This window comes from Macaca thibetana, chromosome 7 (genome assembly GCF_024542745.1).
Source record: "Macaca thibetana thibetana isolate TM-01 chromosome 7, ASM2454274v1, whole genome shotgun sequence".
Classification (NCBI taxonomy): Eukaryota; Metazoa; Chordata; class Mammalia; order Primates; family Cercopithecidae; genus Macaca; species Macaca thibetana.
The window spans coordinates 112739054-112764213 of record NC_065584.1 but is presented as its reverse complement, the minus strand read 5'-3'; the positions used below and the strand labels follow the sequence as shown (position 1 = coordinate 112764213).

At 38.1% G+C, this 25160-nt stretch overlaps 1 long non-coding RNA gene across 1 annotated transcript in view; it reads left to right on the top strand.

Moving 5' to 3' along the window:
• The window catches only part of LOC126958887 (uncharacterized), a 33250-nt gene that overhangs the window by 6557 nt on the left and 1533 nt on the right, over positions 1–25160 (top strand). The gene's annotated exons all lie outside the window — the stretch shown is intronic.

Sequence of the window (25160 nt, the reverse complement as noted above, 5' to 3'; positions counted from 1 at the left end):
AGTAAGACATGAACACACAGGAGAAAGAGAAAAAGAAAATATTTTTTAAGGAAAATGAAGTACTTGGTTACAGCACCCACTGTAATATTCCCCTTTATTTGTATGGGACTGGAGCATCATATTCGTTTGGTCTGCTTCCTACTGAAAGGGGGCATAGATATAGAGCATTAGATGGAATCTGTTTACTTGGAGTTGGAAATATTCTTGAGTTTCCAGCAGGAACTTACTGTGCATGTATGGTGTGAGGATCCAAGAATTTCTGAGAATGATTTCCTGCCTCTCCATGTAGAGTGTACAACAGCAATAAAGCTTATAGCAGCTGAAGAGGGCATGTAACAGTATTAATAATATATATAAAAGTATTGTTTGCACCAGGAAGCCGACTAAATCATGATGTCATAGAGTCCTGAGAGAGGGCATCTATAGCAGAAATATGGGTATCTACATGCATAGCTTGGGTTATATTGTAAGAATGATCTGGGGTGTGTGTGTGTGTGTGTGTGTGTGTAAAATGGTCAACCTTAATGAATGTTAAGTGCCACCCCAGGCTGCAGTGAAGATATCTAAAGCCATATGATTTAAAGACATCATGAGATTAGGCATAGCATTAGTTTGCTTGTGCATGTCTTTTAGGGCTGAGGATATGTTTCTGGAGTTATCCAGGAAGTACACACAGCATTTAGTCTTAATTACAGTGCAAAACCCCAAGTGTCAGTTGTACCTAGAGCTGCTGTGGAGATATGAGGACAAGTTGGTTAACTATATATGTTTAACAGGCTACAGGAGGAGTTGTAAATATTCATGAAGGTGGTCCTGACCCATGTGTATTAACAAATATCCATGGAACATATGACTCATTTATTTTGGGGCAGAGACTTAACTTTTAAATGTATTATCATTATGCCCTATATTTCAAAAGTTCTTTTGAGGACAAAGGTATGCAAGTGTGCATTTACTGTAAACCGGCCAAAACTGGTTTATGGTCAGTGATCTTTTATCAGGAGAAAGTTACTGAAATTGGTCTCTTGTCTACTTCAAGCTGTAGAACAGTGGCTAGGGGTCAGTCAGTCAGCTTATCTTGAGGCTAGTGCTTGTTTTGCTGCTAGAGAACCATAGAAACCTTGTGGCAGTTGTAAGCATTGTCTGCTTTTTTAAAAGTGTAGGAATGTGCGACTTAACTCCTGCCTGGCATGTTCCTAAATCCTGTTCATAATTTGGAATTTTATTGTTATAAACAGTCTGTTTTACAATTTTTATTGTAACATTAATGCTGATCAGTTATGCCTAAATTCCCATAATGGGAGGAAGATACAGTGAAGCATGTTCAACACCCCTCTTGTTGTCGTGGCCTGAATTAGTTTTTTAGGTTGCTGTGGCTAATATGGGGGTAGGGAGTGTCCTTTAAGTTGGCGGGGGCTTAGGATTTCATTTTATAGTTTATATTCCTCTTTTTTGCCAAGGTATGCCAGAGGCAGTATCGGTAGCCACGCTTTTATTTTTTCTCATGTCAATGCCACAGTGGCATGCCACCTGACCTGGGTCCATCATGTTCCTTGCTGCCCCCACTATGGTGGGACCGAGAATCAGAAGTCTTATATCCAATTAGATGTTGTAGGCCAGACTGGAATGAAGGTGGGCAGGCAGTCATTAATCCTTAAAACCCCTTTTAAGCAATATAAGAGCCAACAACTAAAAGTGAAAAGGTATATAACTGAATTGTCTATGAATTGTATGCATTGAACTATTGTAATCTTGGCTTATAGGAATGATCTAACTAGCTATACAAAACATAAGTGTTTTATTTAGCTGTTTAGGCATTCGTGTGCCCATCCTTGATTTGGGGGGTCTGAATTAATTTTATCTCACAAGAACCGGCCCTTACAGTCTCACGCATTCATATCTTCCATGATAGTCCCTGGGTCTGGAGGAATTGAACAATTTTAAGTTCTGGATATATTAACAAAACAAAATATTCACCATTAGCCACATTTTAAGCAAAAATGCCATAAGCACTGTCTTCTTCTAAGAGTGCCAGGACCAAGACGGACGGATCCCGAGGTCAGGAGATCAAGACCATCCTGGCCAACATGATGAAACCCCGTCTCTACTAAAATACAAAAAATTAGCTGGGCATGGTGGTGCGTGCCTCTAGTCTCAGCTACTCGGGAGGCAGAGGCAGAGGCAGAGGCAGAGGAATTGCTTGAGCAGGAGGCAGAGTTTGCAGTGGGCTGAGATTGTGCCCCTGTACTCCAGCCTGGACAACAGAGCAAGACTGTGTCTCAAAAAAAAAAAAAAAGTGACAGGAAAGGAAGCCTATAGGTAACTAAACATTTAAATTATTTGTTATTAAGGCACAAAATAAATTATATGATATTTCATATATTTCTGTTTCAGATAGAAGCAAACTTATTGAATAAAGTATAATACAGGCCTGTCCCTGTGTTGCATGAAAGCAGTGTACTTTGATTATTGCCTTCACTTGAGTCTAAAGATGAGGCTTTGGTTAACTTGAGTTTGATGTTAGATGCTGGCAGGAGTCTGTCTTCATTAGAGGAGCTACATGTATCCAGTCAATTCTTTGTACCTTAACACCACAAAGATTAGTTAATAGCACCTGATAAGAACTTTTTCAGGGTGTTGGAGGTGGTGATACACTTCACAGTGATTAATTTTTTTTAGCTTTGATAAGCCCCAGCAATAAGTCAGAGACTTAATTTAGAATTCAATTTTGGAGATGTGTGTCAAAGGTGTTAGAAAGCTTAATTATTTGATCAAAAGCAAACTACAGGTGCTTGTAAAACAATAGTTATTCATTTAACCAAAGTGATCATTGAAAGACTTTAAAGGCAATACAGAAAGTTACACATGTGTAAAAACCGTACTCCTTTCAAATTTCATAGGTTTTTAAAAACCAGTTAAGCACTTTATAAAGGCAACGTAGGAACTATCTTGATAAAATGTAAAATCTTGTTTCTTAAGGCAGTTACCAAAAAGTCAAAGGAAAACCCTTTTTAGTGTGACTGCCTCTCCTTAGGGGATAGCCTGGTTAGATAATCTGGAAGTACAACTTATAAAAAAAGTGCTTGAGTTTAATCAAACATGGGAAGACTGTGTACACGGTTATGAGTAGAACTGGGGAACAGATGACTCTTAGTAGCTGCATGGTAACTTTCCTGATTACAGTGAAAATTTAGACACACCAAAAAAAAGAAAAACAACCCAAGAGTATAGAATCAAGTTATCCTGGAGGAAAGCACTGCTTTTATAGACCTCTAAGATAAAATATTTCAGCATCAGGCCACAACATTTAGAACTAAGAAAAGTTACAGGAGCTGAGAGGAAGCTGAAGGATAGAGTTATCCCAGGCCACGTCAAAGGGAGAAAAAGCTGATGGCAGCAAGACAACAATTGAACAGTTGAGATATGAATCTCAGAAGTTTTCAAAAGAAATCAATTATGGAATAGAAAATCAAAATTTCTTGTAATTTTATTAAGAGCAAATTGATACCTTAAGAAAATATTGGTTTAATATAGGGGACCATTCTTTAGAAAGACTATTATCAACAATTCCTTTTTAATTATACCTAACTTCATTACATACAAGATTCCTTTTATAAATTCCCCTTCACAATCCTTATCATGACTTACACAGACCATCTGTCACATGGTTGGACTGTATACTTGTCCTATGGTACCTGTTCCTTTTTAAAATTATTTTTCATTTTCTTTTTCTAGATTAACCTTGTAATAAGATCCTGTTTCTTAAATAACCAGTCATTTTACTTTAGGAGAATAATTTACCATGCAAGATTCTTTCTCGTATAAAATTACTCTTTTTTCTTGATAACCTTCCTTACCAAAACTACATGTTCTTGTCTATATGTTTCTTCACATCTCTCTTCACCATTTACTGCTTCCTTTCTAGTTTGTTTCATAAATAACCTTTTCAAACTCGTAATTTGAATCAACTTTTAAAAAACGTTTGAATTAGACAAAATAATTCTTTTTCTCAATAAGGACACCTCTTCTTTGGCACATTGTATAGAAACCTAGGAAAAAAGAAATCCGGAACTATCAGATATTAGTATTGTATAGATGAGAAACATTTCACAATTTTTAGAACAGTCTTCTCTATATAATAACCCTTTCTCAATTGGAATTGACCCAGACATCCGGTAAGCATCCAAAATGATTTTAAGATTTTAAATTATACAAAAATTTCACTTAAAGCATTGATCTCATTGACGTATACTCAGTTTTTCCATTTTAACAGTTTACCTAGAGTACTTTTGAAAACTGGGATATTACCCAAAAGTAGTAATTATTTAGTTATGTCCCTATTACCCATTTTTAAAGTCTGTGGACATAAGGTGTTTTACCTAAGAACCTTAAAGTTCAATATATGTGCGTTTTGTTAATAGCACAGAAGATTTAACTGTTTTCATTGAACTAGTAATATTAAATTAGTCTAACTGATCTATAAAATCACACAAACAAAAATTATTCTGTTTTTGGCTGGGTTTATGGTCCTGTAGCCTTTATGTCATATCCTGACACCTTAATATATAGACAGAGATAAATACAAAAACATTTGTTCAGTAAACTCAGATAAAAATATGCTGATCATTTTGAAGATATTTCTAATATTATATCACCAATAATCTTAAAACCAGTTTTGTCAAGGGTTACTAAATTTATGTGAACTTGAAAAGCTTCCTGACTTATGAGCGCTTATTTACTTGTAAGTCAATTTAGTAGCAGGCTAGATGTAAAACACAACCGTGTCTACATATGTACATACACACAAACATATCTACATATGTACATATACACAAACATGTCTACATATGTACATACATGTAAACATCTACATATGTACATATATACAAACATGTCTACATATGTACATACACACAAACATGTCTACATATGTACATGCACACACATGTCTGCATACGTACATACATGCAAACATGTCTACATGTGTACATACACGCAAACATCTACATATGTATATACATGCAAACATATCTACGTATGTGCATACACACAAACATATCTACATATGTACATACACACAAACATGTCTAAACAGGTATACACACACAAGCAAAGGTCTCATAGCTTTTACCTTGGGATTCTAAGTGTAAAGTAACAGTACACTCTCAGTATTTTATAAAAAATAGCTGGATACATGTTATTGTCTGACAAAACTGGAACCTCTTTCCATGGGTAAATTGTGTTTTCTCCAATATATAATCTATGAAAGCTGTGAACCAAACTTTGGGTAAAACAATCTTTATGGCAGTTTTGTTTTTAAAAAAGCATCTTTTACCTTTTTTTTTTCCTTCAGTTTTAAACAAATTTCCTGTGTTTACTTTCTAGTTAGTCCGTAAATAATGTGTCTTATCACAGCACCAACAGCTTAGTAACAGCCAATCTGAAGCAGGCAGAAAAGAAAACAGAGGAAGAAAGAGAGGTTTTGATGACTCTGCTTCACTTAATAGCTGCAGTTAACCATTTGAGCTCTCAAGTTTTCTTGCTATAGTTTGCCTCTCTGTTTAAAATGTTCACAAAAGTAGGTCTTAATAAGTAACCAGCTGAAATCCCAAAGAGAATGAGATTATGAAGTTCCTGCCAGGCGTCTGCAAAGGAGCCAGGTTTTAAACCTGGCTCCTTTAAAAGGAGGGAAAGAGAAAAAGATAGAAAAGGAGGTTTGTGAACCTTCTAGCTGCTGCATGGTATAGGGTTGGTACCCCCACCACTCTTGCTGACATCCCATCAGGGAGAGCCCCAGTACCCTGGACATGCACAGTGTGAGACGAATCCCTCCCACCTCTGTAAGTCATGGGCAAAGGAAACTGTTTACAGCTGGAGAGAGCTAGGGGTACCTTTGACTGAGATGAGTAAGGCTGTAGGTGGCTTCCAAGATAATCAGGAAGATGAAGGTGAAAGTGAAAAGGATAGGAAGAGACCAGGGCCCACACTCAAAGGTCATACACTCACACTTACAAACAAATGGTGAGCTTCCAAACAAACCCCAGTTAAGGGCTGGGTAGAATCCTGAATTTCTTTCCTCTGTTCAAAACAGTTCCACAGGTATCTGAAACCAAGTGGAGCGATGCCCAGGAGTGCCACAAAGCAGTCACAACATGTGCCCATCACAGCTGATGGTGGCAACTAACCCATGCAGAGTACCGAAATGAGCCAGGCTCTGTCTGCCCTCTCTTGTTAGTCACCCAGTTAATCCTGGTAACAGTCCTGGGTTCTCTGCATTTCCAGAGTGCAGGTCCTCCAGTAACCACTGAAATGCTTTCTCGGGAGTTGTCAACTCCTTACAAACATTTCTCCCTACTTGGCACAGAGCACAGTGACACCAGAGACAGGCTTCCCTGGACCCCCGCCCTGGCAGTGGCCGTGTCACTTCACTCAGGCCCAGGAAGAAGGCAGGCTGTGGTCTTCCACTGGGCAGCAGCACCAAAAGAATGTCTCACGTGGGTGAACTCTTGGATCACCGTGCCCAGGCTGATGGAGTCTGCAGCAGATGCAATAAGGGCTTTGGCACTGGGAAGTGGAGCTCACCCATCTGCCAAGCCCAAGGGTGGGCACCCCTCCTTCACACCATCCTTGAGGACTTCCTCCCCTCCCCGGCAGAACGCCACCGAGAATGGACCTGATGGTGCCAAGAGGGCGATTTTCCCCCAAGTCCTCTGAAATATGTTGCCAGGATTTGTAACAGGAAGCCGAGTGAGGAGCACAAAGTGCTTTCAAAGATCAGGTGATGGGCCACATCCCTAGCGGGCGTGTTGAGCCCCTGAACCAAAGTTCCTGCGACCAGCACCTTTGCCTCTCTGCCCCGGCCTTCTGAGCCTGTGCTCCGCAGACACTTGTGCACCAGGCAGCCAGCCACTCTCTCCTGTACTCCCGCAGCCCCAGCAGAGCTGCCACATGCACCTTCCACTCACCAGGTGGAATCTACCTTTTATCCTGTGCAGCAGGCTGCAGAACGCGCCCCTCCACTCCCTCCGCGTGGGGCTGCAAGGGGTCGGGTCCACCACCAACGCTGCCTTTATGGAGAACCCTGCACTTGTCCCGAACCTGAAACCCCTGCATTGCTGGGTCCAGGAAGACTGGAGGTGGCGCCTGATAGAATGACTTCTTTTCATTTGGGCCTGTACCCAGTGGTGGGATGGCTAGATTGAATGGTAGCTCTGCTTTTAAAAGCTCATTGGGAAATCTCCTTGCTGTTTACCATACAGGTCGTACGAATTTACATTCCTGCCAAGGGTGTATAAGCATTCCCTTTTCACCTCATCCACACCAATATCAATCATTTATTGATTTTTCATAATGGTCCTTCTGACTAGGCTAAGGTTGGTATCGCATTATGGTTTTAATTTGCATTCCCTGATGATTAGTGATGTTGAGCATTTTTTTTTTCATATGTTTGCTGGCCGTTTGTATATCTTTTGCCTGTTCATGTCATCCCACCACTTTTTAATGGGATTATTTATTTTTTTCTTGCTGATTTGTGTTTCTTGTAGATTCCGGGTTAGTCCTTTGTTGGATGGACAGTTTCCAAATATTTTCTCCCATTCTGTAGGTTGTTTCTTTACTCTGTTGATTATTTCTTTTGCTGTGCTTTTGAGTTTAGCTAAGTCCCATTTTTTTGTTTTTGTTTATGTTATAGTTGCTTTCGGGGTCTTATTCTTTGCCTAGGCCAATGTCCAGAAGATTTTTTCCTAGTTTTACTTCTAGAATCTTTATGGTTTCATGTCTCACATTTAAGTCTCTAATGCATCTTCAGTTAATTTTTATATATGGTGACAGATAAGGATCCAATTTCATTCTTCTGCATGTGGCTATCTTATTTTCCTAGCACCTTTTATTGAATGGGATGTTCATTCCTCAGTGTATGTATTTGTCTGCTTTGTTGAAAATCAGTCAACCGTAAGTATTTGCCTTCATTTCTGGGGACTCTATTCTGTTCCTCTGGTCTGTATGTCTAAATTTATTCCAGTACCATGTTAGTATGCCAGCAGATGTTATAACGGACTGTGTTGGTTGACCTTGGGCCGGAAGGTGGCACTTGCAGGAGAGAGCCAGCTGCAGTCATGGTGGGGGGGTTTGTGCTTAGCCTTTGTTACCCAGGGGAAGTATTCAGCTGATGGGAAGTGACATGGAAGTCTAAAAAGTCCCAGTTCCAGTTCTGCTACTAGGACAGGTAGAGGGGCAAAGCCAGGTGTGGGCTGGGTCAGGAAAGTCCATACTCTTCCTCTCCAACTGTGGGTGTAAGCAGAAGCTGCAATGGTGATTGGTGGACAGTTCCCTGACCGCTGGGATAATGTTCCAGGGAGGAGAACGCCCTCTGCTCCATGAGAGTCTGTACATGGAGAGAGGGGTAGAAAGTGGCAGGTCAGTTCCCATTACCTTGACACAGAAGGTCTTACACATGCAGACTTCTGCTGGCGAAAACCCACAGCAGCCAGCTAAGTCCCAGGCAGTCTAGATTCAGAACACAAACCTGCCCCAGGCCACAAGACTTCCCACTGGAGACTGAAACTGGAACAGTAGCTCTGAGGCCACACCCCTTGATTTGACATGTGAAACAGCAGTACCCAGGTCCCATGACCCTGGCACAAGAATGCTTCCTTCATGCCCCTTGGTTCGGGCCTTTGGGAGTTCATCCTCTGCTCAATACTAGATCAAATACAAATCTTAGTTGGTCAGCTTCTTCCTCAGTTGGGGGCTTCTTCCAGTGCATGCCTACTGCCTGGGTTACTTCGCTGATTTCTTCAAGATATTCTATGAATTAGGGTCAAGAATATCTTCCTTCTGTTGCTGCTGGGGTCTGGGAGTGCACACGCAGCACATCCAGGTGCCACTCTTACTTTCATGCTCCCCACCTCTCTTAAGTCAGCTCCATCGCTGGGCAGGGTTCAGGCGCTTCCCTGTGACCTGGATTGCCTGGTTCCCTAGTGGGAATGTATCACGGAGTGAGTCTCCCCCTTTTGCACTCTCAAGGCTCAGTTGCCCATCTGACACGTAGTGCAAGTTGCTGCCTGCTGCTTCTTTCAAAGTATCCAGAGGTTCTTTCACTTTTTCTGTTGAGTTCCTGTGTTTGTTGGATACAAATTCACAGTGTGAATCTCTAGACACTATTATGCTCTTTCTAAGCAGGTGAGGCACACTAACAAAGCCTCCAACCTGCCATCTTGAAAAACAAAAAACAAAACAAAAGAAATGCTCTTCTTTATGAGCAGAGGTCTACCAAAAGTTATCTGGAACATTCATCCTGGACATATCTATTCTTCTCCAATAATCGTTATATTTATGCAATCATTTTTATGTCAGTATGCAAACATGGATATTTATTTTACTCTTTACTTCTACTACTTCATTTATTTGTTTAAATTGTTGCAATGTTGACTATTGGAAGTTCTTTCAGTTGGATCATCTGTCATTTTGAAACACCACCATAATTAAGCTTTGCTGTTGTTATGTGGTTGGTTAGTTGTTTGCACTGTTTGGCATTTTACTTTTTCTGGCACTAATAGGTGCTTATGCTAATTGTGTGGATTTCCTCACAAGCCTGGTATTAACCATTATTTTTCAACAGAGCCCTAGTTATTTTTATTGGAAAATTGAATTAGAAATGGAGATCGGGCCCTTGGCATATTCATTGCTCCTGGGGCATCTGTTGATTCATGATCTTGTGTGCTGACAGAGCAGACACATCTGTGTATACTGATTCACACAAACACACACACACACGCACACACAAATGTTTTATCATGTATCTGTATCTTTAAGTTAAACATGAATTCCTTCCTCATAACGCTCCAGCACCCCATGATCTAATCCAGTACCACATGAATCAGCACCCCTATTCCCGCTTACTTGTGTGTAGCCTACCACGCTAACAATGATAAAGATGGTTCTGTTATTTAATCACATAATCCAAAGACTTGTATAAGCGTATTCAGAATTAGAAATGTACATGGCTGTGAGAAAGAACTTTACCAACTGAAGATTTTATGGATAAATCTTTACCCTTTAGACTCAGAATATCCACTGACTTGCTACGTTACTTGGGTCAGCTGCTTTTCCCCCCTCCATTCAGTGAGGTGATTTCACTGATGTGTTATTTAATTCTTTTATGTGTATAGCCCCGTGCTATCTGCTACCTGCTGTATAAGGTGTTTAATTTGTATATTGTAAGTTCACTTTTTGTATTATAAAGTTATTTAGGATTTGTAAAATACAATAATGTATTTATCGTTACTGTATGATACCAGAGTAATTTCACTGCCCAGAGCGAATCTGCTGTACCTCACCAGTTTGACCTGCCTCTCTTCCAAGCTCCTAGTAAATACCATTTTATTATCTCTATGCTTTTTCACATTCCAGAGTGTCACATCACCAAAATCTCACAAAGTATTTTGCCTTTTTAAATTAACCTTTTTTTCACAATATACCCTTTAGATTTGTGAAGTGTATCTCATGGTTGCTTAGAGTTGCATTTTCTGACTGACAAAAGACTTAGGCCCCATATCATGTGCTTACTAGACATGAATATAGTATCTCTGGATACGTGTCTATTCAGATAGTTTACCACTTCGATTGTGTTACTTGCCTTTTTATTTTGAGTTGTAAAATATTTTGTATGTTATAGATAATAGCTCCTTTCCTTCTATGTGATTGTGAATATTTTCTTCTATTCTTTGCATTATCTTTTTACTTTTAATGATGTACTTTGAATCCCAGAAGATTTTAATTCTTATGAAGTTAAATATATTCATGTTTATTTATTTTTGTTGGGCTTTAAGTATCATATCTTAGAAATTATAGGAGTTATTGTTTAACTTAAGACCCAAATTACATATTTATATATTATCTACTATGGGTTTGGTCTATTTAGAGCTTACATTTGGATATATGATTATTTTGAGCTAATTATGTATATGGTGTGAGTGAGAAGTTCAACTTGCTTGTGGATATTCAATTGTCTTAGCAGCATTTGTTACAAATGTATTTTTCCGTATTGAATTGGCTTGGCAACCTTATAAAATCATTTGACTGTAAAGGTAAAGGTTAATTTTTGGATGTTCAATTCTACTATATTGCTTTGATCTGTATGTCCATGTATACTATTATTGAGCCTTTAAATTAAATTATGATGATACTGAGTTTTTCATGGATGCCCTTTAAGATAAAGAAACTTTCCTTATAGGCTTAATTTGTTCTATATTTTTATCAAAAATAGATTTTGGATTTATCAGGTACCTTTTCTGCATCTTTTAAGATGATCATATGGCTTTTGTTTTTTATTTTATTCTTATAGGGCATGACACTAATTATTTTGTAAGTTGAACCAAATTTGCATTCCTGAGACAAATACTCTTGGTGATGGTGTGTAATTCTTTTTCCATTTGCTGATTTGTATTGCTAGCATCTTATTGAAGACCTTTGTACTTTATTTATAAAACATATTGATCTTAATTTTTCTTCCTTAAAATGTCTTGCTTTTGTTGTAATATCAGTATAAAGTAACTAATAGTATACATCAGGAAGTGATCTCTGCTTGTACTGTTGTTTACGTTTTTATGAAGAGTTTGTGATAGATTGTTATTAATTATTTTCAGGTTTGCAGTAGTTCACCAGTGAAGTCATCTCAACGAGCACAGGGCCTTCACTCCTAACAACAATCACATGAATTTGGAAGGGGATCCTTCCCCAGCTGAACCTTCTTCGCTTGAGACCTGATCCTTGGCCATCATCTGCATCTGGATTCATGATACAGAGAAACTGTGAGTGAGAGCCACTTAGTATGTGAGAATTTATTTCGCAGCAATAAATAATACGCCTGACAGTAAATGCAATGTGGTATCCTGGGCAGAAAAAATGACATTACTTAAAAACCCAGTAAAATATGGAAAAAGCCTATACTTCAATAAACAGTTTTGTGCCAACTATTTTTTAGGGCTCATCATTGCATGTAACTCAAGGATATATAAAACTTTCTATGCATATTTCTGTGTATTTAAATTATTTCATAGAAAAGTATTTTTGAACAAAATATTAAAAGTGATATTAAAAGAATTCCAAAGCACAAACAGAATACCGTCAGCTCAGGAGATGAAAGGGCATGTAAAGAGAGAATAGCAAAGCACTTTTCCATATCGATTTACCAACTCGAACACAGGTACACCTGCTTCAGGAAGATTCTCCCCAAGTTCCAGAGACTCGTCCTCTTTCATCTTCTTCATCATATTCCGCATTTTTCAGTCACCAGTTTTAGCATCAGTAACCACTTTTTCAAAGACAGATGCCTGTGACTCACGTGTCTCAAAAAGCCCCATTTCAGATATTATTTAACAGGACTCCAACAAACAGACCAGAATTTATGCAGAGCTTGCAGTGAGGAGTGCCATAATGCCAACATGACTATGTTGACAACACATCCTCTGGTGAGTGAAGCATTCACACAGAATGAGTTGCTGAAACTCAATAACATATGTTTACTGTACAAGTAAGGTAATAATCAACATAGTGCTCTAAAATTATTCTGGGGACATAGGGGACATTTGTCTAAGATTTATGAGATGTGAGCAACCAAGAGAGCGTGAACACTGATGTTTTACAAGTACTCCAAATCAGTAGATGGGCATTTGATTTTCCAGTGAGGGTGGCTCAGGGTCTCTTGGCTTCAATACTGTACACACAGAATTTCAGTGACAGATCTTGGTTAAAATAACAACAACAATAACAACCCCTCATCTATTATATTGCAGCCTGGCAATTTAACTTAATTTCACTGCATATAAATAGCAACTTAATTTAAATTAATTTCACTGCATATAAATAGCAACTTAATTTACAGTAATTTCACTGCATATAAATAGCAACCCTATACTCCATGCAAACTAGAATGGCAGTGGAATTTATGTAGTGAGAAAGTGACAAATTATTTTCCAAATTTAAAGGAAACTTAAGGTTTTATACGGAAACAAATAGAGGTAAAAATATTTTTAATCCTTCTTTTTCTGACAATTGTGTTCTGCTCTTACAAATTGAAAGCTCTACTTTCATTATTTTATAATATAGTGAGTTCATCAGGCACATGTATGAAAATTGTATAGTAAAGGTAGGTTTGTGTCTACTTGGTTGGTTCATTCGACTTAGACACATCATTTACTTTATCTCAAATGGTTATTTTTTAAGCCTTGGTTTTGTACAACATGTAAAGGCGTCAGTCTTTGTGCAATATTAAATCTTCATTCAAGTAACTTTTCTTTGTGTCTCTGCCTTTGTTTCTGCATTGCTCCTGTAGTTCTGTGAACCGTATTTCAGTGACTAATGATGACAATAGCAGCCATGCCGTCTCCCATTCTTACCACCGGATGTGAAGAAATTCTAGATGCAATCCAGCCAATCTGTACTCGACTCTCAGTTCCATCTTCTCAACTCACAGTGTCTTCCAAAGTCCATGCCACACCACAGCCTGGAAAATCTCCCAAAGCAGTGTCTTGAGGCAATGGTAGAGCTCATGTCACAGCATTGTATGTCTCAGGTATCACTGTCCTTCCCTGTTTGATATAGTCTCTCTTACAAACCATTGTTCCATACACTTTGCCCCTTTTGTGTTTGTTTATACGTGTGGTATGGCATGTCTTAACCTCACAGTGAGGGTATTAGCATAGAGTTTTGCATATCTAGAGGTGTGGATCATTGGGAAGCATCTTAGAACCTACCTGCCACATCAGGTCCTGTCTAATCTGTATCAGTTTCTGGGTCCTCACTTATTTTTTTAACCTTGATCCTAGTGAAAAGAACTTGTCAGGTGTTCCATAGGATGTATCACAATATGGATTTGTTATATTTTTTCATCATTTGACTAAGATTAAACATTAATTTATTCACATATTTATCTAATGTTGAAGACAAAAATCCTGAACAATATATTATTTAGAAATACAAATTTAGAAAATAATAAAGAAGAATGAGGCTGAGCACGGTGGCTCATGCCTATAATCCCAGCAATTTGGGAAGCTGAGGTGGGTGGATCACTTGAGGCCAGGAGTTCGAGCCCAGCCTAACTAACATGATGAAACCCCATCTCTACTAAAAATACAAAAATTAGCCGGGTGTGGTGGTACACACCTGAACGTTTCTTATATTCTGGGTAATAGTCTCCTAACAGTTATATGACTTGGGAATATCTTCTTCCATTATTTCAGTTGTCTTGCTGGTACACTTTGCATCTTAAAAGGTATTGATCCACATGAAGTACAATGCATCTATTTTTTTTTTTCTGTCACTTGCACTTTTGTGTCACATGTTAGAATCCATTGTTTCACATAAGGCCATGAAAACCTATTCCTGTGTTCTCTTCTGTGGGATTTTTAGTTTTAGCTCTTACAGTTAGCCACGTATTCTATTTTGAGTCAAATGCATATATGGTACAGGAAGAGTTAAACTTCCATGTGGATATCCATTTCTCCCAGCAACATTTGTCGAGAAACTATTTTTTCATCTTGAATCAATTTTTCAACCTTGAAAATAAGTTTGGCCTATATATAAAGATTGATTTTGGCGTGCTCAACTCCATTCTATTGGCTTGTATGTCTTTCCTTACGTTATGTGAGTTTTCCGTGGATGCTCTTTGTAGGTTTAGCAAGTTTTCTTCTATGCCTAACTTTCCCAGAGCTTTTATCATGAATGGGTTTGGAATTTGTCAAATACCTATTCTGCATCTTTAGAGGTGACCATGAGTCTTTTTAAAAAATTCTATTACTCTAGTTTATAACACCAGTTGTTTTTGTATGTTTAACCAAACTTACATTGCAAGGATAAATAGTTTTGCTCCTAGTGTATAATCCTTTTTATATGTTACTAGTTAATTTTGATAGTACTTCCTTGATACTTTTTACCTATTTCATATTGGTCTGTAATTTTCCTTTCTGGAAATGTCTTTGAGTAGCTGCGGTGTGAGGGAACACTGGCTTCATACAGTGTGTTGGGAAAAGTTCTCTACTCATCTGATTTTATTGATTGTTATTAATGCTGAAAGGCTTTGAATAACACACCAGTGAAGTCATCTTCACCTGGACAGAAACTGAATCCTTACAAGAATTCTAGGAGCTTGGAAGGGGATCCTTTGCCAGGTGAGCCTTCCCTTGAACTCTCTGCCAGGTATCTGACCCAGAGAAACTGTAAGTACTATGTAGGGCTGGGTTTGAAAGTCTAAACTCTGTAGTCATATGTTATACAATGATCAATCGGTAATATGCCTGACAGTAAATGTAATGTGGTATCTTCGATTAGATCCTTGAACAGAAAAATGACATTAGTGGAAAACCTGGTAAAATATGAAGAAAATCTATTTCAGTTAATAGTTTTGTACCACTGTCAATTTCTGAGTTTTTATAAATATGCTATGGTGATATAAGGTGTTCACATTTCAGGAAGCTGTAGGATATATGAAACTCTATTATCTTTACTACTTTCTGTAAAACTAAAACTATGATGAAAGCATTTCTTAAAATGTAATATTCAGGTACCAAAAAATAAAACAGCAATAACAAAGACAGATTTAAACCACAGTAAAGCCAAAGATCAGAGGATGAATGGAGATGTAGGGAGACTATGGCAAAGTAGCTTGCCTTATTATACCCCATTCCTACACAGGGCACCTGCTTCAGAAAGACACCGTCAGGCTGCAGGGACACTCATCCATTTTCTTCTTCCGATCAGACCATTATCCAGTTACCAATTCCTGTGTTCGTAACCACTTTTCCAAGGAAAGATGCCTTTCTCACATATGTTAGAAGGCCCTGTTTGCAGGCACTTTCTGGCAGTGTCTTTGTAGGATCTCAGTATAAAGACATTTTAGAAGACATGACTTCCAGACATTAGAAGAGAACATTGAGAAGCACCAGTGATGGGGAACATATATATTTCTGCATTAAGCGTGTTTTCTTAGTACAGATTCCTTTTTTTCCCCAAGTTTGAAAGAATACGATGCCTTAAGCCTTTGAGAAAACACTGTGATAATTCAGTTTTCTTCGTCATGCAGACTCCATCATGAATTTATGGGACCACACATTCTCTTGACACTCACGTCATGGATCTATATTGTCCTTTGGTACGTTAATCTGTTCTCATGATGCTAATAAAGACATACCTAAGACTGGGTAATTTATAAAGGAAAGAAGTTTAATTGGCTCACAGTTTCACATGGTCTGGGAGGCCTCACCATCATGGCAGAAGGCGAATGAGGAGCAAAGTCACATCCTACATAATGGCAGACAGGAGAACTTGTGCAGGGGAACTCCCATTTATAAAACCATCAAATCTTGTGAGACTTATTTACTACCATGAGAATAGTATGGGGAAAACTATTCCCATGATTCCATTTTCTTTACCTGGCCCTGCCCTTGACACATGGGGATTATTACAATTTAAGGTGAGATTTGGGTGGGGACACAATGAAACCATTTCAAGTGACAAGCCCAAAAGCCACAGAGTAGACAATATCATGGAAGAAAGTTAACTAGATATGAAAAAAGTTTATAATCATGGAGCTGTAGATTAATTCCTGCTCAAAAAGATGTGGAAATGAACCTTTGGACATCAGATGTATGAAGGTGAGCCATGTTAGTGATACAGTGTGTGTTGTGCAGAGGTGGAAATAGCCTAATAGAAAAAAGGAACAAACAGCAAGTACAACATACCCCAGCCCACCTTCCTGTGATCTAAGAGATGGACACAAGCTGAGTGCTGACTGCAAATGTGCTGGCTAAACAAAGATCCCCACAGCAGGGGAAACTGTCCCCTCTTCCCCAACACAGCTGCCTGTTCACAGGCCACACCACTTTATAGAGGAGCACCAGGGATGTTCCGGAAGCCATACCCACAAAGTATACTAAGCCATGGGACTGCATACTACACTCCCAAGGACATCTGCAAAGTCAAGACTCTTGCGTTTTCAGACCATGATCATGGGCTACATTCTCCATACCATATTCATAGCTTCAGCGAGAAAACAAACTCCTGGGTCCTGGAGACCTAGAGTGAGAGACGCAGCTGACCTTGACCATATTTCTCACTTCTGAGAAGTTTGTAGCAGTAATTCAGGTGCTATTATTTGGGGCATTATAATTCAGTAAACCTTCATACGCCTCTAATCTTACAGTTCACCCCATAGGAAAGAACCGTTTCATTTAAATTGGCGATCTTAAGTCATGGAGGTTTGCTCTTTTTATTTCATTATAACAGGAGTTTCTATAAAGTAAGTGACTTGTACAATCCCATTTTCCTCTTCATTTCAATGCACACATCTGGTCTATTATGATGTGTACTGTGAAGATCATCCATGGATAAATTCTTGAGAGAAAAAAAAAATCACCAAGTGGCAGGCCAGGAAGAAGAGAGAGGTAGATTGTAGAAGGACAGACTCATCTCTAGGTGGCAAGATGGTCGATGAGCTCTGAGTACTCAGGGTTAAGACTGGAAAAGTGATAGACATGAAACTCTGCTACCATGATGTCCCGGGCACAGAGGACACAGTGCTGAGCACTAAGCTCGCAAACATTACTATGATAGTGTGGAAAATATGATTTGTATTGAGGCTGGATTGGCCACCAGAATTCTCAGAAAGATGCCACTGAAAACACCCCACCATCTGACCATGTCCTTAGGCAAGAACCGAATGCTGTCTCTGCCCTCTAGTCTGAATAAAGGGTGTATGACTCCTCTACTTGAGATTAGGGCTTCCTGTTCACTCAATTGAGCCCTAGTAGAAGCTGAAACTCTCAGTGCAAATATGCTCAACATATTCTAAATTATACACTATGTGAGTTTCTTCTTCATTCAGTGCACTCTTTGGGGAACACCAAAGCCTGTTTCATTTTCTAAGTATCAACAAGTGGAGCTGAGAAGTAACAAGTGGTCAGAGCAAAGCAATCCATGAAAACTGCAATGCACGTGCACCTCCATTCCCTGCTTACAGTGAGATTCAAATGATCCTCATTCATGGGATACGAAGGATAAAAGGGGAGGGAGAAAGAGATAAATATGTCGTTGATCTGGATGAAGAATCAGATTTGGAAAGCAACTTAGAATAATCTCTGCTTATATTTCTAAAATTAAGCCAAAAAGTCTCAAGGTAACAGAATTTTCTGTCTTCAGACAGCTGCAGTCTGCTGGAAACTGGGTCCTGGATGTTTACAGTGTGCCTCTCAATGGGATACTTATTTATCCTGTTGGATACCCCGAAGCATAAGTCTTTGACGCAGCATCCTTCTCACAGGATATTTGTTTACACTGTCAGACACCCTTGTGGCACTTGTTAGACCTGTGTCCACTCCATTCCCACCAAGGCAGCCACTGTCTAGGAGAGCTCTGGGTTGGAAAAAAGTTGAGTTCATATGTGCTGGTCACATGAGACATGAGGAAGCAACTCAACAAAGCAAAGGTATTTCTTGCAGGTGGGGATCACTGGGCACCGTTGTAGGATCTAACTGACACATTCGGTCTTCTCCAATCTGCAAGTTTCATAGTCTCCACTTATTTTTCTCGACCTTGACCCTTTTGAAATGTACAGGTCAGATATTTTGTATTTTGTAAGATGTCCCACAATATGGATTTGTCTCATGATTTGTCATGATTAAACTAGGGACATGTATACATTAAACACCTGTCATCTAAGTTTGCAGACAAGAAGAACTAAACATTATGGATATTAGAAATATAAACAGAGATAAATATAACACCAATTAGAGGATAGCAAATAATTTCACAGTCATAGCGACCTTCAGTGATTAAGGAACATGATTAAGCTAAGGAGATCCGTTAACGGCCATGAACACATTGCTCATGTTCTATTTTATAAGGTCAGCAGTGACTTTAAATAAAAAGAAGCCTTATACATTTAAGAATTGTTTGGGGTTTACAGAATTGTTTTAAATGTAGTACATAGATTTTCCACATATCCCACTACAGTTGCTCTTTTTATTAACTTCTTAATGTAGGACATTTGTCACAATTAACCAATTTTAAACAGTATCATTAACTACTCTTTATACTTGATTCAGATTTTCTTATGTTTCACTTAATGTTTAATTTCTGTTCCAGGATCTCACCCAGGATACCTCAGCACGGTTGGGTATCATGTCTCCTTAGACTTCTCTGACTGTCACAGTTTCTTAGAATTTTCTAGTTTTTGATTACATTGACATTCCTAATGTGGGATTTCTCTGAGGTTTTTTTCATGATAAGACTAGATTTGTGGGTTTGGGAGAGGAAGATGACAGAGGAAAGGTGCCATTCTCCTCACATCATACCAAGGACACAGGCTCTCAACGGGCTTTATCATTACTAATGTTAATTTGATCACCTAGATGAAGTCACTTTTATGAAATTATCACACAGTGTGAAATTATTATTATTTTTCCTTTTCCCCATGGAATGTTTCAGAACAAAGTCACTAACACAACACACATTTAAGAAGTGGGGAGTCATGGGCCAAGCACGATGGCTCATGCCTGTAATCCCAACACTGTGAGAGGCTAAGGCAGGTGGATCACCTGAGGTCAGGAGTTTGAGACCAGCCTGGCCAACATGGCGAAACCTCTAAAAATACAAAAATTAGCTAGGCACAGTGCACGTGCCTGTACTCCCAGCTACTCGGGAGGCTGAGGCAGGAGAATCACTTGAACCTGGAAGGCAGAGGTTGAGGTGAGCTGAGATCATGCCACCGCACTCCAGCCTGTGCAACAGAGCGAGACTCCAGACTCTATCTCAAACAAAAAAAAAAAATGTGGGGGGATGCATGATCTACCTTCTTATTGGCAGAATGTCTACAAATTTATTTGAACCCTCAACCATAAACACGTGTGTATTCTATTACATATTTATTCATTTATACATAAATTATTTATATCATCATGTAAACATGGATTTTTATTTTATACTTTACATATGCTAATTTATTTGATTGCTCAAATTGTTGGATGGTTGGCTATTGGAAGGTTTTTTAGTTGTCCCTGGTATAATTTTGAAATACCCACATAATTAAGGTTCAGTGTTGTATGGTTGGTTGGTTTTGTTGTTGTTCAGCATTTTCTTTTCTTTAACCACTACTAGGTGCTCCAGGCTAACTATATAATTGTGTAATTTCTGCTAATGTTTCCAATACCATATAATCTGATCCAGCACCACATGAATGATGTATGTAGTCTCTTACTCTCCCTGTGAAGAAGTTGATGTTGTTCTCTTAATCATACTGCCTGAACATACATGCAAAGTGGTTTTAGAACAGGTAACTTATACCCCAATGGGAAACAATTTTACCAAGTAAAGTACAGCACTTAGGGATAAATACGTTGGCTTTTAGCCTCGGCATGTCCACTTATTACCCAAGTTACTTAGGTCCATTGCTTTCCCCTACTTTCTTTAGTGAGGTTGTTCCATACATTCATTACATAGTTATATTATTTTGGGGGATATTCTTCCTTGGAAACCCTCTACCTACTAAATAAGGTTTTATGTTTGCATAATTTAGTACACTCTTTGTGTTATAAAGTTCTTCAGGATTCAGAAAACATTATTATGTATCCACCAATACAGTATCAGAGAGAGTGATTTCACTACCCCAAAGAAACCTCCTGTATTTCACTGATTCCACATTTCTCTCTCCCAAGCCCCCTGTTACCACCAGACTCTTTGCTATCACTATACTTTTTTCCTTTTCTAGAGAGTCATATAGGTAGAATTACACAGTATTTTGCCTTTTCCAACTTGTATTTTTTCACATAGCAATATACCTTTTAGATTTTTGAAGTATATATCATGTTTTTTAGACTTCGCATCCCCTATTGTTGCAGGACAGGTGAGCCCCAAATTTGGGGTTTCAACTGGCAGGGTTCTTGGCTTTGCCCAGGAAAGTATTTACAGGCAAGCCAGTGGTGATAGATGGCAGTCTTTTATTGAACAGTACTGCTCCTTTAAGAGCAGGGCTAACTCATAGGCGTTGCATCAGTTGGTAACCTATGGGTTCTTATCAACTATCTTTAAGGTAAAACTACTTTCAATTACATGGAAGTTGAGGGGTGGACCAATGAAACTTAATGGGCAGGTGATTCAGAACTTTCCAGGACAGGAGCAGTAACTTCTGAGTTGTTGCCATGGAAAGAGGTGGTAAATTCCTGGTTGTTGGCCTGGAATTTGTAAACAGTCATTGCGCTGGAGGGAATGTCTCATGCCGGTGAGCAGTGAGGACAACCAGGGATCCCTTTATCTTCTTTTGCCGGTTTCTTCGCTAGATGCTGTCTGGACCAGATCTCATCTTGATCAGCAGGATTGTGACTAGGAAACAACTTGCCGGTCTCCTGCCTCATAATGGCAGAAGGCATTGAGTGTCTCTTCGTGTGATTCGGATGTGACTGTAGCTTTTATGGAGAATTGGGTATTTGAATAATTTCCATTTTTGATGGAGATATATGCCCTTTTATTTTTGAGCTCTTAAGAAGTTGCCGTATATTATTGACAATAGACCATTATGACCTATAAAACTTGCAAATACTTGCTTTTTAATTTAACTTTTAAGTTTCAGGGTATATGTGCACATTTGTTACATAGGTAAACTTGTGTCATGGTGGTTTGTTGTAGATTATTTCATCACCAATGTACTAAAGCCTAGTACCCATTAGTTATCTTTTCTGATCCTCTGTCGCCTCCCACCCTCTGATAAACCTCAGTGTGTGGTGTTCCCCACTGTGTGTTTATGTGTTCTTGTCATTTACCTCCCACTTATAAGAGAAAAAACTTGGTATTTGGTTTTCTGTTCCTGCATTAGTTTGGTAAGGATAATAGCCTACAGCTCCATCCGTTTTCGTGTAAAAGACATGATATTTTTTATGGCTGCATAGTATTCCATGGTGTGTATGTTCCACATTTTCTTTATGCAGTCCACCATTGATGGGCATTTAGGTTGATTCCACATTCTTGCTATTGTGAATCGTGCTGCAATGAACCTATGCATGCATGTGTCTTCTTCACAGGACACTTTTTATTTCTTTGGGTATATGCTCAGTAATGGGATTGCTGGGTTAAATGATATTTCTGTTTTTAGGTCTTCTTGTAGTCTCCACACTGCCTTCCACAGTGGTTGAACTAATTTAGACATCCACCAACGGTGTGTAAGTAATTCCTTTGTTCCACAACCTTGCCAGTATCTATTTCTTGACTATTTAATAATAGCCATTCTGACTGGTGTTAGATGGTATCACATTGTGATTTTTAATTGCATTTCTCTCAGGATCGGTGAGGTTGAGCTTTTCTTCATATGATTGTTAGCCACATATATATCTTCTGTTGAAAGTGTCTGTTCGTGTCCTTTGCCCTCTTTTTTTATGGAGTTGGTTTTTTTTTCTTGAACATTTGTTTAAGTTCCTTATAGATGCTGCATATTAGACTTTGGTCATATGCATAGGTTGCAAAACTTTTCTCCCATTCTGTAGGTTGTCTGTTCATTCTGTAGATAGTTTGTCTGTTCATTCTGTAGATAGTTTTCTTTTGCTGTGCAGAAGCCCTTAAGTTTAATTAGGTTTCATTTGCCAATTTTTGCTTTTGTTTGCAAATATTTGCTCCCATTCTTTGGGTGTCTTTATTTTTGTTGGTGCAGTGTGAATCACAAAAGTTTCACATTCTAATGAGGTTTAATATGCCTGATTTTTCTTCTTCCCTTTTGCTTTCGGCATCATATCTTAGAAAAGATTGTTTAACCTAAGACCACGAAGATGTATTCCTGTGTTATTTCCTACATTTTGGGCCTGTTTAGCTATTATATATAGATATATGATCCTTTTGAGTCACTTACATTTTCAGTGTGAGGCAGGAGTTCGACTTGCATGGAATATGCACTTGCTTAGAAATATTTTATTAAAAATATTTATCCATGTATAATTTATTTGGTGACATTATAAAATTATTTCACTATAAATGTATGTATTCATTTTTGAGCATTATATTCTATTACATTGATCAACATCTATATTCTTATACTAGTACCATAAATCTTGATTGCTATTACTTTGCAGTGAGTTTTGAAGTCAGGAAGTATGTATCTCCCATGCCAACCTTTTTTCTTCTTTCTCAAAATAATTTAGGCTAGTCTGGGTCTATTGCATTATATATGAACTTTAGATAAGCTTTGTGAATTTAGAGGAAGGAAGTGTCACCTGGGATTTTGATAGAGGTTGCATTAAATCTATAGATCCATTTGGAAAATTTGTCAGCCTAACAAAATTAACATTTATAAGTAATGAATAGTCAAAGTTTTTTTCCGTTGTTTTTCAAAATGTTTTCTATAGTTTTTGTGTATATATCTTATACTTAATTTGATAAACTTATTTTTGATGTCATCTCAAATGGAACATTCTGAGATTTTTGTTTTAGATTATTAATTGCTAGCATATAGAAATTCAGAGGATTTTATGTATTCACCTTGTATACTGCAAGTTTGTTGAACTCATTTCTAAATTCTAAACATATTTGAATAGAGTCCTTTAGAAGTTTTATACATAAAATCACATCATATGCCAACAGAGTTTGACTTCCTTTCCATACTGGAAGCCTCATATTTATTTTTCTAGACTAACTGCCATGTCTGTATCCTCTAGTACAATGTTGAAAACAAGTGTCAAGAGTGGAAATCCGTGTCTTGTTTCTAATCTTGGAGAAATTAGTGAACGTTTCAGATAACTTATGATGATAGAGTAGTTTTTCATAGATCCCCTTTAAAAGGGAGACAGTTCCCTTAACTGCCTCATTTGCTGCATATTTTTCTCATAGGGAGTTGGAGAATTCTCAAGTGCCTATGCATCTTCTGAGATGATTATGTGGTTTTTCTTCTTTAGTATATGAATACAGTGCATAGCACTAGTTGTATGTTGAACCACATTTTGCTTTCCTGAGGTAAATACCCTTGATATAGTATACAATACTTTTTACATGTTTCTGGTTTGTTTTACTAAAATTTCCTTGATGATTTTTGCCCCTGTATTCATAAGGTATATTGTTCTTCATTTTCCCTATTTCAAATGTCTTTGTCTGGCTGCAGTATCCGGGTAAACTAACTCAGTATACAATGGGAAATCATGTTTTCTCCACTTTTTTGGAATAATTTGTAATAAATTAGTATTAGTTGTTTAAATGATTACAATAATTCACTGATGAATTCTTCTTGATGAGGTCAGAGAGGTTAATCCTAAGAATAGTTACATGAGCTTGGAAGGAGACCCTTCCCCAGCTGAGCCTTAGCCTGGGCCATCACCTACATCTGGACTGAAGACCCAGAGAAACTGTGAGTAATATGTGTGTGGTTTTGAACCACTAAGATGTATAGTAGTCTGTTATGCACCAAGTCTTAAGTAATATACCTGACTGTAATTGCAATGTGGTATTCTAGATTAGGTCTTAGAACAGATAAATATATCATTATTAGAAATTCTGGTAAAATATGAAGGAAGCCTGTAGATCAGTTAATAGTTTTGAAACATAGTGAAATTCTTAGTTTTCATGAATATACTATAGTTGTAATAGTAACATTTTAGTTAGCTGAAGGGTATATGAAACTGTCTGTTCTACCTGTGTTATCGTTTTGTAAATCTGCAATTATTTCAAAATAAATTTGCTTTCTAAAATTATTATATCTTTAAAAAGAAAACAAAGACATAAGCAAAAATCTTTGGCTTCCAGAGATGAATGGGTACATAGGGAAAGAATAGAAAATGAGCATTTTTTATCTAGTCGCCTTTCCAAACCCAGTTACACCTGCTTTGGGAAGGCACCATCAAGCTTTAGAGACTGTCATCCTTTTTCTCCTTCTCTGTTACCCAGTCACCAGTTGGAATGTCAGCAACCACTTGTTCAGAAAAAGCTGCGTTTCCTTCACATATCCAGAAAGCCCCATGTGCAGACATCATTCAGCAGTGTATATTCAGGATCCCATTGAAGCATTTTTGGGAGATATGACTCAGATATTAGAAGCCAAGAATTAGAAATTTCAGTGACAGGGAACATAAATCATATTTCTGCATTCAGGATAGTGTTTTCTTGGTACAGGGATTTCTTCTTCAAGTAATCAAAAGACAACT